The 3,985-nt window shown below is 42.5% G+C and overlaps 1 long non-coding RNA gene across 1 annotated transcript; it reads right to left on the bottom strand.

Annotated features, from left to right (window-relative positions):
- Positions 1-1,757: 1,757 nt before the first annotated feature.
- Positions 1,758-3,014, bottom strand: LOC115250197 (uncharacterized). Its single transcript, XR_003888786.1, has 3 exons — positions 2,960-3,014; positions 2,049-2,145; positions 1,758-1,942 (listed from the first exon to the last, which is right to left on the bottom strand). It is a non-coding gene; the product is annotated as an uncharacterized lncRNA (long non-coding RNA).
- Between the last annotated feature and the right edge of the window lie 971 nt (positions 3,015-3,985).

The raw sequence follows: 3,985 nt of genomic DNA, 5'->3' as shown, positions 1-3,985 counted from the left end.
CGGATACATATGTACACACATCTCCATCGCAATCGCGAATGCAAATACATGCACACTAATAAAATAATAAAGGAACTTGTGCAGTGTTGAACACATAGACTGAGTCAGAACAGATTAGCCCAAATTAGCAATGGTTCTGATCCTTGATATTTTGAGATATATAAACTAAAAGTGACTAGATTAAGTCACGCCTCAATGTGGGAAACAAAAAATGTCTTCAAATGGGCTCAATCCTCTGAACTCAACCTTGGTATGCAGTTGCCAGAGTGTTCGGCGGAATTTGAATTGGGAGAACCTCTAAAGACCTGCAGGTGTCCTCATATTGCACATCTGCTGATTTCTTCTACGCTAACATGGATATCACACACAGGGCGACATATTTTAAGGGAGCTTGCCCAATTTCACGCTAGTCTGCAGAGTTCCCAGCGAGCGAGTGAGTCGGAGAGGCTCTGATAGCATCGGGCGTCCCCTTCCTCACCCATGCTCCGGTTGTCTAATCGGCCCTCCAGCTGTATCCACCCCGATGAATGGAACCCTGTTGACTCCTAATCTGTGTCGCCTGTGATACGTTCTCCACCTCAGCAGCTCGTGCACCGCTGGGTGCAGGAGAGGGGAGTATCCGCTTGTTTTCTTCTTGTCATCGTGGAGGTTAATAGAAGCGGAACCACGGATTGCTTGAGGAAACAGAAGACATAATGTTTGCTTTCGCTCTGTTCAGGATCTGCCTACCTTCCCTTCATCGCGCCTGCCTTCTCGTTCTCTAGGCCCGTTTTTTGTTTGTCCCTTCTGTCTGTTCCATTTTCCCATGTTTTTAAACATCAAAAGAAAAAGAAAACAACTCTAAAGGAGAAACCGTGCAGAAAGACCGATTACATGCTTCTTTTTTAGAGAACAAAATGACTTACATATAGTTTGTGCCACTGTGCGGTGTGAATGCTCTGCTCTGACAGCACATGCTGGACTGGGGTGAATCATATTTGGATGTACATTATAATCAGTTCAATTCAGCCGTACTAATTTAAAAAAGCTCCACTGTTCCCCAGCTTGGTAATTAAAAGTCTGAGATCTAAATTCCTCAGTCTAGCTCTGCAGATTAATCGCCTAATCATAAATGAAGCACGAGTGTGTAACATGTAAGACGTTTTTAAAACATGCTTCATTTACTTGGGGAGCCAGCTTGTTGGCTTTGTGTTACACTGTTTATTTCCTCATTATGTGAATTATTTCTTCTCTGCAGCTAATCGCGCATGATGCTAATTCCTTGTGGTACCATTTTCCACACTGTGGAGCACTTAACGGAACCTAAACACATCCTTGCAGCGTGGCTGTATAATTTGATTTTTATGGCAAAGTTTTGCACAGTTTGGTGAAGTTTTGTACAGCCAAGCTAAACTCATATCAGACTTAACAATTCCTCGGCGCCTTGTGAAGCCACAATTAGCATGTTTGCTGCTTTGCTCTGCAATCACGAAGGCAGTCGGAGATCCTGCAAGCTAATTGACATTTATAAATCACCCCCTGAGCTCTATAGGAAGGGGAAAAAGCACACACACGCTCCAGTCAGAAAGATGTGTTTTGTATTCCAGACCCACCTTGAAGAAATTGAAGTCGACAAATAACATAGACTTTCCAGATCGAAGCTTTTCAGAATCAAACCCCCGTTTTTTCCCCTTGTACTGGTTTTTTCTGGCTAAAACTTGTACTGCGGTCAAATTTTATTGGATGATGGCAAAATATGACTGTATTTAAGAGGAGCGTTGTGTTAAGCACCGTCACACACACTGAAGATGAAAAATTCACAAAGCGAAAGGGAGAAGCTGGAAGCCACACAGCTCAAAGTGCCATCAGAAGATGCTTTGCCCAGCAGTGTAGCTGGGTCATTGGATGGCTGCATGGTGTGCTGATGGCTCAGTGGCCCCCAGTTCAAGGATTGTCTGCATTTCTTGAAATGCAAGGGGAACAAAAAAAAAAGCATTTCAGCATTTCAACGCACAACCATCAAGTGCAAAATATCCCAGCGTATCTGCTGAAAGCACTGACATAATTACCCTTTATGATGAGGATCTCTGTTCCTAATCCGCCTTCTTTTTCTGGTGAAACTCAGAGGAAACAAGTTTTTCAGATGGAAAACATATTCCTCTCTGGCTGCGTAGAACAAAATACATCGGTTGATGAGCTGTTTAGGTGCAAATATTTAATGCTGGATTATGCACACTGAATAACATTTACAAGCACAGTAATTACATGAGCATGTGTGGGTATGGAAAAGCAGTATGGCATAATTAACCTGACGTGCACGGAAACTCCAATACCTGATTAATTCACAACAATACAGCTACTAAAAAGAATACTTTCCATACATGAACTGCAGGTCAATTAAAATTAAAATGCAAACCCATCGAAAGTATAATTTATACCTCCTTTATGACTATTTAGCCTGCTGCTCTCTTTCATAAGGGGCAGCAGTGTTTTCCTATAATTCCGGGGTGTAATCACAACGGCCCCCTTCCCAAATGTTCTCTCTCCTGCTTCTGAGGTATTTTGTGTCGTTTTTCATATTCACGTGACGTGAATCTACACTGTAGATTCTACAGTAAGGGTTGAAAAAAGGTAAAAAAAAGCCAAAACACCAAAAAGTCATTGGTCATGACAGCATTGTTGCATCCATCCATCTATCTATCTATCTATCTATCTATCTATCTATCTATCTATCTATCTATCTATCTATCTATCCATCCATCCATCCATCCATCCATCCATCCATCCATCCATCCATCCATCCATCCATCCATCCATCCATCCATCCATCCATCCATCCATCCATCCATCCATCCATCCATCCATCCATCCATCCATCCATCCATCCATCCATCCATCCATCCATCCATCCATCCATCCATCCTCACAGTAACAACATGTTACTGGTTCTCTACATCCCAGAAAATTTCACTTTTGTCACCTTGGTTTCCCTGTCTTGCTTTCCAGTTATTCTTGAGTTGTGTTTATAATGTGACAGGGCATCCTGTCCTACTGTGTGTGTGTGTGTGTGTGTGTGTGTGTGTGATTATCACAGAGATGGGCATGTCTGTCACAGACTTTACGCTGCAATCTGATCCCATGTGGGAAATGTATTTTATAGATATTTCTTTCTATTGATTGATGCACAGTGGGCGGCAAATCGCAAATGGTCTAAAAGATTTGAAATTCTTTCTGGTCACGCGTGCTGGCATGTTGGCACGTGGATCAGCATATTAGCTGGTCATTCATGAAAAATGTTCAAAGCTTGTCGCACCAATCCAAAGCTTTGAACTCTGCATTTAGCCTTTGAACCACCAAACTCACTCTTTCCTCTGCAGCAGTACGCCTGTCAGTGACTGACAGTGCTATTTAATTAAAGTGACAGTTTTCAGACATGGGGAATTTAGAAAATAAGGATTCAAAGGGCTGTAACACAAAGTGCAGAAAGCAGAGCTTCTGCAGTGGAGCATCAAGGAAACCATTGCCTGTCCATCTCTAATAAATCCTGGGCTGTTTTATTTTAAGATCCACATTTACATAAACCCACAACCGTTGTGGTTTTATTAGACATTAAAGGGAGACTGTTGGTGCTGCTTTAGGCCTTTAGATTAGGTGATGTTGCTCAGTGACACCATAGAAACCACCATTATTTGGTTCTAGCAGTGTAACACTTGAGTGCAGCGGGAGCGTTGACGGGATTGATGCTTCACAAATGGAGACGCAGCTGAGAAATACTGAGATCATTCGGAGACCCTTCGGAGTGTCAAACCTGAACACAGAAGAACAATTGACACAGTTTGGGAATCCAATCTGGTGCCGTTGGCCCCCACATTCAGTGGACAGCCCTTGGACATATAAAGAGGGGAAGAAAGGGAGTTTATGGAAAACCAATGGTTCCTAAACGTTGCTCAGTCACATCTCAACTGAACTGTTTGTTCTGTTAATGGTTATGACTGTTAATGAGGAA

This window comes from Takifugu rubripes, chromosome 6 (assembly GCF_901000725.2).
Source record: "Takifugu rubripes chromosome 6, fTakRub1.2, whole genome shotgun sequence".
Classification (NCBI taxonomy): domain Eukaryota; kingdom Metazoa; phylum Chordata; class Actinopteri; order Tetraodontiformes; family Tetraodontidae; genus Takifugu; species Takifugu rubripes.
The sequence above is the reverse complement of the archived record's forward strand: the minus strand, read 5'-3'. Positions and strand labels throughout refer to the sequence as shown.